This window comes from Rousettus aegyptiacus, unplaced genomic scaffold, assembly GCF_014176215.1.
Source record: "Rousettus aegyptiacus isolate mRouAeg1 unplaced genomic scaffold, mRouAeg1.p scaffold_m13_p_11, whole genome shotgun sequence".
NCBI classification, from domain to species: domain Eukaryota; kingdom Metazoa; phylum Chordata; class Mammalia; order Chiroptera; family Pteropodidae; genus Rousettus; species Rousettus aegyptiacus.
In genome coordinates this window covers 89,513,823-89,525,572 of record NW_023416286.1, presented here as the reverse complement: position 1 = coordinate 89,525,572, position 11,750 = coordinate 89,513,823, and the positions used below count along the sequence as shown (strand labels likewise).

At 54.1% G+C, this 11,750-nt stretch overlaps 1 pseudogene; it reads left to right on the top strand.

The window, feature by feature from the left end:
• The first annotated feature begins 6,482 nt into the window (after nucleotides 1-6,482).
• LOC118609599 lies at nucleotides 6,483-6,602 on the top strand (annotated as a pseudogene).
• Nucleotides 6,603-11,750: the final 5,148 nt, after the last annotated feature.

The window sequence follows — 11,750 nt, the reverse complement described above, 5'->3', positions numbered from 1 at the left end:
CTGCTGGCACTTAGCTGGGAAATACAATTATCTGTGAAAGGCCTGTGGCCATTCTGGAGTTTACGAGTGTGGGAGGCTGTGTGCGAGGCGCCCGGAATTACAATGCGGTGAGGGGAACGGTGGCTGAGCTGGCCAGGGTCTTTGACACCATGCAGTGATCTCATCCTGCAGGTGAAGAGACGGAGGCCTAAGGAAATGAAACGAAGGACTCGCCCAAGATTTTCCCGCAAGCGAATGGCAGACCTTGGAGTGGAAGTCGAGTCGCCAGACTCTGGGACCACCGTCTCGCCCGCTCCCCAAGGGCACCACAGCCCACAGCCGGCCAATGACGTGAGTGTGAGCTGCAGGCGGTGGTGGTCGGGGGGAGCCCTGCATCTCTGAACTCGCCCCTTCCCCAGGCCAGAAAAGAGAAGAGACGCTGTTTGCTAGAGATCCAGCTTCCTTGCAGTGATTTCCAACCTTTTTGAGAATAAAGAATACTTTCTAATATCAATACCTTCAGAGACCTCCCACTGCCACCTTCGGCATGGCATGGAAGCTGTAGACTCAACAGCTAAAGTTAGAGAAAATGTACAGTAATACTTGGAACTGCAAACATACTGGCACTTTACAGTGGAGATGAGCATGCATTCAAAAAGTGATTGCACTTATATGATTTGTTCGGACTACACATAATGATCCGATAGCTTTTAGATTCCTGAACGCCTTGCGATAACTCCACCACCTTACTAGGTGACATTGACATCCCTGGCCGTGGGGGCCGTCGGTTTCCTTTCTTTTCTGAGAGTTCCAAAAGGAAGAAACTAAAGTAGGGATAATTTAGCAAAAATAAAGAGGAGCAGCCGGCTAAAACATTTTGGCCCTTCCTCTAAAATGGTCCAAGGCTAAGCTTTCGGTTACAAGGAATGCGGCTTGAGTAAGAAAAAAAAAAACAACCCACACAAAGCCCTTTCTTGTTCTTTCATATAAATGTGGAGGTAAGTTGATACCCAGCTGAGAACGTTGGCCCCGACAGCTCGAGAAGTATTTGGGGGCAGTTAGGGTTCATTACCTGCAGTGAAAACACAGAGGGGCAGTCAAGGTTGGAGCTTCGGTACCCAGACTTGTGCGTTTTCTAATATCAGATAACATGCCTACGACAGAAATAGATTCGAGTTGCAAAAATCCCAGCTTCATTTTACCTGTCCAGGGGCAGAGCTGGGGAGTGTGAAGAGGGAAGTTTCTAGAAGGTGGTTCCGAAGGGCACTGACCTCTGCCTCTGGCGCAGTTAGGGGCTGGCCTGTGTCGGTGGGAAAGGGTGTCAGGAGAGTGACGGCTCCCGCCGCGCCTTTTCCTGGGGTCTGCAGGGCCGTGTCTGAGAGGAGCTGGCGGGAGGGGCTTCCGGGGATGGCACCGTGACAGGCTGGTGATCCCTCTCCGCGAAACAAGCGTCACGCTGGGGAAGTTGTCAAGGCCAACCACTTCAGAGCGCTGTAAATCGAACAAAGGCAGACCGCAAATTGAGAAGCCTTTATTCTCAAAACAACAACAACAACAACAACAAAACTAAAAACACACAAACAAAAAACAAAACCCAGAGAAAACCCAAACTGCTGGAGCTTCAGGGAACAGCAGCAGGAGTCTGTGGCCACCTTGCCAGGAGCTGCTTCTATGCGCTTCTGCTGGGTCAACTGGTCAGAACTGACGTTTTAAAAGTGCAGGGCTGACCTTGAAAATAAGCAACTTTGCTGCCAGAAAGGGCAGACCAGTTTGGAGTGTGCGTGCGTGCGTGCGTGTGTGTGCACGTGTGTGTGCACGTGTGTGTGCATGTGTGCATGAGCCTGTGGCTTCGCTGGCTGAAAGTAAGTGGAAGACTCAACGAGGAATGACTTTGCTAGCCTAAGAGTTCCTTCTTGGTTGGAGCGAGTTGTGAACCACCCCCGCCCCACCACAAATAATTTTTTAAAAAATATTTTTATTTTTCAATTATAGTTGGCATACAATATTATATTAGTTTCAGGTGTACAACAGAGTGACGAGACATGTATCTATCTCACGAAGTGATGATCACCCTGCTAAATCTAGTACCCATGTGACACCGTACATAGTTGTGACAAGACTATTGACTACGTTCTTTTTTGCTGTCTTTTACATCTCCATGACTATTCTATAACTCCCACTTTGTACTTCTCAATCCCTTCCCCCTTCCAGCCAAAGATTTAATGGGGGAAGCCCCGGAAATGAAAAGCGGTACAGAGGGGCTCAGAGAAACTCCGCCACGGATTCCTGACGGACCGGGGCGTTCTGTGTGCGCGGAGGGGACCCAAGAGCGCCCCGTGCGGCCTTCAGCCCCCACGCAGATCTGCCGGTCGCGGGCGGGAGACCTGGGCCAGCTGATGCGTGGTCCGGAGCTCGTTCCGCTGCCCTCTATGTCCGAGACACGGGGAATCTCAGGCCGGGGAGTGCTGGGCGCTGGCCGTACATCCTCCTCGCTGCCTGCCGTTCTGGGTGTCGTGGTGGTGGTGCTGCTGAGGCGGGGCGGGGCGTGGGCAAGGGTCACTCAGAATGGGGTTGTGGTCCCAGCGCTCTCGCTTCCTATTTGTGTGAACTTGGGCGGGTTGCGCAGCATCGCCGTGTCTTATTCAATCCTGGGAAAAGTCTGGTGAAATAAGCATTATTACCGTCCCCATGGTCTAGGATGCAATGATATGGAGAGCTTTTTAATCTGTAAAAAAAAAAATTTTTGGCTTGTGGTGTTGTCGTTGAGAATTGCATACTGTAATGGTTAGAACATACCCATCACATGGTGCTTGTTCGATAAATGCTTTTTGTTTGTTTGTCGTTGTTATTGCCGAAGATAGAGAAGAATTATGGCTAGGCCGATAAACCCAGAGATCTTATCCCTCCCATTAGTCAGCAAGGAAAATCATAAGATGCTGCTGTTAGCGCCGTGGCAGATGAAATATCTTTGTGGCCTCTGTATCGGTTGTCTAATTGCTGCCAGAATAAATTACCGCAAACACAGTGGCTTAAAACAACACACGTTTATATCGTGATGCTGTTCCGTAGGTCAGACTTCCCGGTACAGTGAAGTCCTCTCTGCTGCATGTCTCATGAGGCCGAAACAAGGAGTCGGCGAAGCTGGGTTCCCTTCTGGAAGCTCGGCCTATAAACACTTCTGGGCTCATTCAGGTTGCTGGCTAGATTCAGTTCCTGGCAGTTATAGGACTGAGGTCCCTGTGTCCTCTCTGGCTGCCAGCCAGAGGCCCATCTTTGCTCGAGGTCCTTGCTAGAGGCTGCTTGACTTTTTTCATCTTCTCCATGTGACTCTCCTCCAGCAACAGGGGACCGAGGCTCTCTTGGGCTTAGAATTTCTTTGACTTCTGCTGCTGCATCTCCCTGAGCCATGTGACTACATTAAGCATACCTGGATGATCCAGGCTATTGTCTATTTTATAGCCTGTCATCTTAGTCACATCTGTAAACTCCCCCGCTCACAGGTTCTGGGGATTAGGGCATGGATTGTCATTGGAGGAGGTACATTCTACCTATCATGGCCTCTCAGGCAGAAGCAAACTCAGTGACAGGAAGCCACATTTACATGAAGCCAAAAGCAGCTAGACGATAGGAAAAGAGACTGCGTGTAGACTTGGGCCAGCAAGGATCTCTAGTGGAACTCTTTTTTTTTTTGTCCATCGAATACTCCTTTCTTTGGGGGAAATGCACCTTCTCATTCTCTGTGGTTTTTATGGGGCTGCCGATCACAAGATTCTACCCACTTAGCCACAGGGATAGACCCGTGACCCAAAATGGGCCGACCGGATCATCTCTTTCCAGAAATCGACTCTTGAGTGGAGACGCGCAGGCACCGGAACTGACCAGAGAGGAATGTCAGTGTCCAAAGCTCCCTGGCCCAGTCTTCTTCGGTCCTTGCTGGCACCTGCTTGTTCAGTGACAGCCGTCGAGACTGGGACCTCCTTAGAATCCTTCCGATGCATCCTCTTCTGGCTGAAGTTACTCAGGGTTGGCAGCCGTGGCTTACGCCAAAGACTCTAACTGATGTCTATCACGCCCACCACCATCACTACCTGAAAGCACCGTTATTCAGGTCTCCTTGGTCAGAACTATGCTGGAAGCTAATGACTAACGCAGTTTTCAATCTCCATATTGGAGCTTCTCGCCTTGAGCCATGTCTTTTTAACACTTCTTTTACCAAACCCCGATAAAACTGGAACAGACATACAGAAAGAAATTTAATAACATGTAATGCTTCAGAAATCAAATTATGTGAAAGGCATCAGCCGTGCAAGTAGAAATCACCACTACTTTTAATCCTTTATTACCTGCCACGTATGAATTACAAGCGCACAATATAATTCTCGTCCAAGACGATGCCTTCGATAATAATAAAATTACAAGTATCAAACAGACTCTGTTTAGTTCAGCAGGAAAGTGTGCAACACAACCCGTCCCCTTGTTTAGTTCTTATGATTTAGTGCTTTAAGTGATTTAGTGATTTCAGCCTAAGTCGCGTGGCACATTCACTTCTTCAGAGTGCCTATCCCCTGACAGCGAGGGGTTTACGAGGCGTTACAGTATGTAAGAGTTAAGAGTCGAATTGCCTGCAAGCCACGAACAGTTGTCTTCCTGGCATGAGGAGTGGAGGGAGTATTCTGAGCGACCCACATTTATCCAAAGGAGTGTTGCAGGAGGCCGCTGCTCCCCTGGCCTGGGGTTTGACCGTGACTTCCGAAGGCGGGAGTCTGATCACTTGAAAGGCGCTGATGCTGGATGTGCAGGAAAGTGGCCCTGGCTCGGAGCGCCTCAGGAACGCTTTGATGTGAAGAGTACAGTATTGCTTGATCCTTTCTGAAGAGTTACGGAAACTTTAGTTCCACCCAACCTCTCACAAGGTCAGACTTCCAGGGCTCAGGCGGTTGGTTCTCTGCCGAGATTAGGACGCAACGAATCTGCCTACTGAGGTGCCTATCAGACGCCCACACTATGTCCCTTCAAACCCCAGGAGCCCAATTTCCCTAAAGAAGAAATTTGGAGACAGTTTATCCCCTCAGTCTGATTTCTCTCTTAGGAAAACAATCTCTCAAAGACAATTCAGTCCAATAGCAATAGTAACACAGGCACCATAACTATCTCCTGTGATATTTATATCACACTGCCTTTCCAGAGGGATGGGACACTTCGAAGCTTCTGTCTCATTCCAGAAGGTAAGGCACCATTGCCCCCTCTGGAACTCCCAGGAGGCTGATGCGATTAGCCTGAAAGGACTCGATCTTCACAAAACCGTTCCCATCCCCCGTGATCTCAGAGCTTGTAAATGGCGTTTTTGATGCTGCGTGCTATTCAGAGTTTTCCTCTTCTCTTTCTCCCTCCCTCCTCTCCTTCCTCTCTTCGTTCTTTTTTTTCCTTAAAGCCTTTATTTTTAAAGAGCCGTTTTAGGTTCGCAGCTAAATTGAAAGGAAGGTACAGAAAATTTCTACGTACCTCCCGCCTCCCGCCCCCCAAAGGGCACATTTGTTACGCCTGATGAACCAACAGTGACCCAGCAAAGTCACCCACAGTCCATAGTTTATCTTAGAGTTCACTCTGGGGGTTGCACGTTCTGTATGTTTAGATGAATGTATAGTGACATGTGTCCATCACCATCCATCACACGGAATATTTCCACTGCCCTAGAAATCATCTTTGCTCTGCCCGTTCGGCCCCCTTCGTCCCCCGCCCCGCCACCCAGACCCTGATCTTTTCACCATCTCCATGGTTTCGCTTCTTGCAGAATGTTATATAGTTAGAATCTTGTTATCTAGTGAGAAGCTTTTTCAGATTGACTTCTTTCACTTAGCGATACGCGTGTGCTGTTCTTCCGTGTCTTTTTGTGGCTCGATCGCTCATTTCTTTCTCGGTGCTGACAATGCCGTCGTCTGGATGGACAGCCGTTTATTTACCCATTCAGCTACTCAATGGATACGTCTTGGCTGCTTCCGAGTTTTGGCAATTAGGAATAAAACTGCTGGAAACATCTAGGTGCAGGTTTTTTGTGTGTGTGTGCACAGAAGTTTTCAGCTTCTTCGGGGGAATGCCAAGGAGGGCACGCACTGCATCGTCCCGTGGGGATACGCTCGGCTGTGTCAGAAGCCCCTGGACTGTCGTCCGGAGCGGCCGAGCTGTCTCGCAGGTCCGGGGGCGGTGAATGAGGAGAGCTCCCGCGGCTGCTCGTCCTCACCGGCACCGGGTGCTCTTGGCGCTCCGGGTTCTGGCTGTTCCGACAGGCGCATAGTCACATCTCGTCATGGTTTTAATTTGCAGTTCCCCCGTGACATGCGATGTGGAGCATCCGTCATCCCTTCCTTCCTTTTTTCCCTTCTCCTGCTCCCCCTCCCTTCCCGCCCTTTCTCCTTTATTTCTCTTAGCAAGACGGAGCAGTTAGGATAATACGCGTAAGTCATCTGCCAGGCAGCTTCTCCTCAAGTTTTTAAAACTGCAGTGGTCTCTATGGCCAGGCCACCCTGAACAAGCCCGATCCCGTCTGATCTCAGAAGCTAAGCAGGGTGGGGCCTGGTTAGTACTTGGGATGGGAGACCACCTAGGAAGCCCAGGTGCTGTAGGCGTAAAAAATAAAAAAAAAATATAAGGGATTGTAAGCTGACAAGGGCCTTGCAAGCTGTGAGGTCAACCAAGGGCTGCCTCGCCTAAAAAAAAATAAAATAAATAAATAAATAAATAAAACTGTGCCGATGCTTTTCCGGTCTCGGGGGCTCTCAGTGGCCGCTGGACGTGCGCGGAGTGTCGCGGGCCTGGGCGGTGATCCGGCCGCTGCCCGCGCGCCCGGGGCGCATGGCTTCTCTCCGCAGTGAAGAGGCCAGTGCACTGTTGCTTTTACACAGACGCATTGTTATTGACTAGTTTTGAAGGGAAATTTATTTTCCTCCGCCCTCCTAAACCACAACTCCGACGCCTCCTCCTCCTCCTCTTCATAATAGTCACAGTAGGATGTTCAATTATAGCTAAAAGCCCTAGATTTAAGTGACAGATTAAGAGGCTCGGCAGGTTGCTACTATAATGTTCGTGTCACCTGTGGGTTTATTTTTCTAATCCGCAGGCGTCGGGCTTTTGGTACGCCTTTTGACAAGGTGCCGTTTGCTGAGGCATCCTATGGCTGTCCAGCCCCCTGCACTGGGTGCATGGTTTTGGGGAGAGGCCACCTGGCGGGTGCCTGTCTGCAGGGCGCTGTCCACGGCCGTGGCACCTTCGATCCCGGCCCCAGGCCGACCTCGTCGAGTGTTATGAGAGCAGGAAGAAGCCCTCCGGATACCCCTGCCCCAGCCCCAGCCACCAGCCCCTGGCGCAGAGCCCGGCGCACAGTGGGTGCTCCATAAAGCCTGCGGGATGAAATCGTAAAGTGCTCCAAAGCAGCGAGCCTTAAGTGTCTGCATTTGCTTCAGATGGAGATCAGAGGGGGAGCTACAAATGCCACCCACTCTAGAAATTACAGAACAAAGGAGAGCCTTCGGCTTCCTTCGCTGGGCTCCGAAGGCCTGTTTCTGCTCCCGAACGCTCTGCCCGCTCCCTGTCCGTCTCCAAGGACCCTTCCCACGCGCCTTTGACCTGCTTGGGGTCCCACAGGAAGCTGCGATCGGCCGCTTGCCTCTGTAGGTGGGACTTTCTCTTAACCGGAGGCCAGGGCTTTGCAGGGAACTTCGCACTTGAATAAGAATGCGAGACTCGTAGATCCCAAGGAACTGAGATGCCCAGGGCGGCATGTCACATCCTCCTTTCGGGCGAGGAGGGGCTGTCGGGGGACCTGCTTCCACCTCTTCGTCTTGCCGTGTGGGTGCAGCTGCCGTCTCAGACGCCGGGGAGCTTCCTCGTCCAAGGAACGAGGTGGCAGGGATGGCGAGGGAGTCCAGCCCCGCTGCTTTCGCGTGGGGTCGGCCCCTGTCCCGTCACAGACATCGGGCTGAGGGCACTGAGCACCCTCCGGATCGCACCCCCGCCTCCCGCCCTTGCGCCCCGGATCTTTCGCGGGCCCAGGGTTCCTGTGCTCTGAGCACTGCGTGCGGGCTGTCCTCCAGAGCCTGCTCAGGCTGCTGCCTCCCTCGGGGGGCCTTCTCGCAGGCTGGGGCTGGACCGCACTCTTGTCTGACTGGGGCATCTCTCCTGGGTGCTCCTGGGGTGCCCCGTCACTGTATCCGGGTTTCCCGTGTGTCTTCTCCCAGCGGGAGAGGGGAGGAAGGAGGAGAGGAAAGGGGAGATAACAGTGTAGGGCCAGTTCCTGCTCTTTCCAACTAGTCCAATGACTCATCGCCAACGCAGCTCTGAGGGAGCGCGCGCTCCCCTGTGGGTTTGGGTCCCCGTCCTGAGAGCCCCGTCTTAGAGCCGTGAGGGACCGTCTGATGGATAACCAGACCCCGGCTTCCCCGTCCGTCTCCTCGATCCCTTGCCGTCCGTTAAGTACTTGCACACTGTTGGCCCTGTGCATTTGTCCTTTATCCGGTAATGGCAAATTATCTGAACAAGAGGCAAGCTGTGCAGCAGGCAGCTGGGAAGGTCAGGGGCGTCGTGTCTAAGAACTGCGGACGGAGGGCTGAGAACGTCACCCGGAGCCTGAGGTTTAGGCCATCGCGGCGGGGCCCGCTCCGGCCGGCCGTCCGTCCCAGGGGCTTCGCCTCCCTCTCTTTAATTTTCATGTTTTTACCCTGCTCCTCCCTCTGTCTCACTGAACCCTCTTTCTTCGCTGGGTCATGCCAGCTTCTCCAAGACAGCACCCCCGGCCCTGTCTGCTCCCCTCGGCACACCCAGATGCTGCTGGATTTCCAAACCCTGCCCCACCCCCGCTCTCTCGCCCGTGCCCCACGCGTCCCACGGGGCGCCTGGCTTTGTTTTCTGTTGTTTCCTGCGTTCAGCTCGTTCTTCCCACGCTGACCGTAAGCTCTTTAGAGACAATACCCCCTCGTTTCTTTTTGGCTCCCTTCAGAGCCTGGAAGGTGCTTTTAAAAATAACTCGTTTGTTGATTGGTTGATGCCGATACTGAATTAGTAAACCTCAGGCCAGTCTAGCTTCCCGTAGGGCTAAGGTCAAGGCTAGCGTGAGCACAGAGCCTCTGAGCTGAGTTTCTTTTCTGATCGGTCCATGGGGAGCATTAGAATGGGGAAGGGGGAGGCTTGAGAGCTGGGGTTTGGAGCCAGAAAACCGAGGGATCAAATCCTGGCTCTGTCACCCACCAGCTGGGGGACCTTGGGCGAGTGACCCCGCCTCTCTGAGTCTCATTTTCCTCCTCATTAGGATGGGGACAACAGGCTTCTGGTGGCCGTGAGGATTAGACGGGACGAGGTGTTATCCTGTCACTGCACGCTCTTTCCCCCTCTCTCCTCCAGCCGCTGTTTGCCAAAGACAGAGGGCGCAGGTGCCAAGCTCTGGGGCAGCATCCTCGGGGAGCTGTCAGTGTACACTGAGAGGAAACGCACGATCCAGGAAACCCAGGCCCAGCTGGCTGGGGCTGCTCGCAACGGCGCGAGGGCACTGGGAAGAGCTGTTCTGACACCTCAGACGAGCAACCTGCCATTGTTCAGGCTCCAAGCCTGCTGCGCCTCGTCAGCTTTCTTGGGCTGATGCCGATGACCTCGGGGCCCGGGGGAGTACAGACAGCCTCGTGCCTCTGTGGGAGGCGAGGGGCTGGCAGACACCTGCCCTCGGTGACTGGGCACGCTACTACACGATGGCTCTGCCCTTACCAGGCGAGAAGGTCCAAGGGGACCTTACCAGATGCTGCACAGGTGGCCACCTGGGCGAGGCTGCAGAGCGCCCGGGGCGCAGGCTGCGAGAGGCCCCAGGCCCAGGGCTTGGTCACAGTCCAACCCCCCGCCCTGCCTTGGTGGCTCGAGTGTGGTGGTTCAGAGCAGGCACCCGGAGCCACACAGGCACCATCCTTCACTGACCAGCCCTGTGACCATGACCAGTAACGCAGTCTCCTCGAGCCTGGGCCAGTCATGAGGATCACATGAGGCAGTGTATGCAAGGGGTCCAGCCCGGATGCTCCAGCTTCCTGGTCCGGTGCCTGCAGAAAAATGTGGGGAGAGGAAAATACTTCACAGCTACGCAAACGCTGGTGTTCGGAGCTAAGGCTGAGCACACGCCCCTCCGGGCTGGCCGACACCGAGCCCAAGACTGATCGTCCGCCATCTGAAATCCCCGAAAGGGCCACGGGGGCACCGGAGGTCAAACGCACCCCAGGGGCTAGGCGTCCTGACAGTGCGCGAGGGCCGGCTGCCCCCGCCGTGGGGTTTCCGCGAGCCCGAGATGCGGAACGTAGCACGCGCCGACGTCATTTTAGAACGGCTCAGGCACTTCCACGGGATGCTCCGGGGCCTCCCGCTGAAGTCGCTTTCCTCTCACGAGCCGACATCTTAACGACATTACAGCAGCGACTCCTCGGGAAATCGCTGCTCGCTGCCTTTCGGGCAGTTCCTTCACCTGCAGAAGCCGGACCGTTCCGTTCCGCTCTGCGGCGCCGGGCGATTGACACGATCCCGTAAGTCAATTTTGCGGCTGAGTGGACCGAGGTCCCGGAAGGCCAAAGGCCTGAAGTGGAAAATATCGAGCAGGTGACTCATCAAGGCCCAAGTCCGGGACTGGAGCCCCAGGGAGCGGCCTGCGCGTGGCCGACCTTACTGCACAGCAGGAGGCTGGCGGCGGGGAGGGGGGGGCCTCATTTGGGGGGCCGGTGGAGAGAGGATGGGCCACGCCTGGGGGCATTTTCTACTGCGGATTTTTCGAGGTTTGAGACGCATTTCGATTCTTTGCCCATTTCTCGCTGTCGGCTCCCGGTGCTCACACTTTCCTCCGGTGCCTTCCACCCTGTTCCGTCCCAGATTTGTGGAGACAGGCTCTCTTCTAGTTGGGCACCCCGACTCTCATCCTGGCTCAGCAACCAGCCATGCCTTGGGGTCTCTGAGAAGACTGGGACTCCCTGGAGTCTCCCCTCCACCCAGTGCACCCCTGGCCTGTCAGCTCTCTCCACGCTGCCGGTTTCAGACGATGAGGCGGGCATCTGGTTTGACAGGCGCCGTCCCCGATGCCGCCCTTTGGGCCCAGGCCGCGCGTTTCCTCCTCTCTCTCCACCGGTCCCTTCCAGCTTCTAGACGTGCGCTCCACCCAACTTCTGCTTCCTCTCACTGGCGAGTTTCTTTGCCGGTCACCCACATCGGTCACCACCGCCTTCTCACACCGTGGGTCTCCTCAGACTCTCAATGGCTTCCTCTTCTAGATTCTACTCCTTTGGCACCTCTGAAGGCCAGAAGTGTCCCTCCCGTGGTCCAGTTGCTCTGCGCCCATCGCTCAGGGCTCTGTAACCAGGGATGCTCTTAGCAACCCGTCTTCCTCGGAGCGCGCCCCTCGCGGGCCTCCAGGGCAGATCTGAGCTCTCCTCGTGGCACTGCGGACCTGTTCTGTTTCTTGTTCCCTTGACGTCTCTTCCTCTTTTTACCTGAGAGCTACACAGTTTTTAGGGTGCAATATATTATCCTCACATTTTCTTATTCTTCCTCCGAAAACTCACTTGCCCTCAAACTCACATCTCCAAGGTCTGGAGGAGGGCGCCCGCCAAAGCTGTGTCTCTAGTTTCGACTTAATTTCTAAGTTCTGGGCTGATATCTCAAACAACTCCAAGGATCTTTTCTCCTGGGTGGGCTTCCAGCGCCTCACCAGGGGTGTGGGCAGAGCCGAACCGTCTTCTCCATCTTTATCCAAAGCACGATTG